The sequence below is a fragment of the Apteryx rowi genome, unplaced genomic scaffold, assembly GCF_003343035.1.
Source record: "Apteryx rowi isolate R43461 unplaced genomic scaffold, aptRow1 scaffold_30, whole genome shotgun sequence".
NCBI classification, from domain to species: domain Eukaryota; kingdom Metazoa; phylum Chordata; class Aves; order Apterygiformes; family Apterygidae; genus Apteryx; species Apteryx rowi.
Genome location: NW_020449419.1, coordinates 357812 through 358123, shown reverse-complemented (window position 1 = coordinate 358123; position 312 = coordinate 357812).

The window sequence follows — 312 nt, the reverse complement described above, 5'->3', positions numbered from 1 at the left end:
CCCTCCTGCCAGCCCGTCCCCGTGCTTCCAGGCCGCTTACCCGAGCCGACAGCTCGCTCTGAGACCGTTCCTGAGGCGGCCCCGAGCGGCTCGCGCTGCCGGCGGGCGGGCGGTCGTTGGGGAGTGGGCGGGGCCAGGGGCAGCGCCCGTTACCACGGCGACACCTCCTCCACCCCTTCTCGCGCGATTTGTGACGCTAGGGAGGGGGCGGGGCGATCCGCCTCTCGCGAGGCGGCAGCGCGGCGACGTCACAGCGGGCGCGCGCGGAAGCGGCCGCCGTGTTTACCGGCCGCCGGGGCGGGGCGGGGCGCC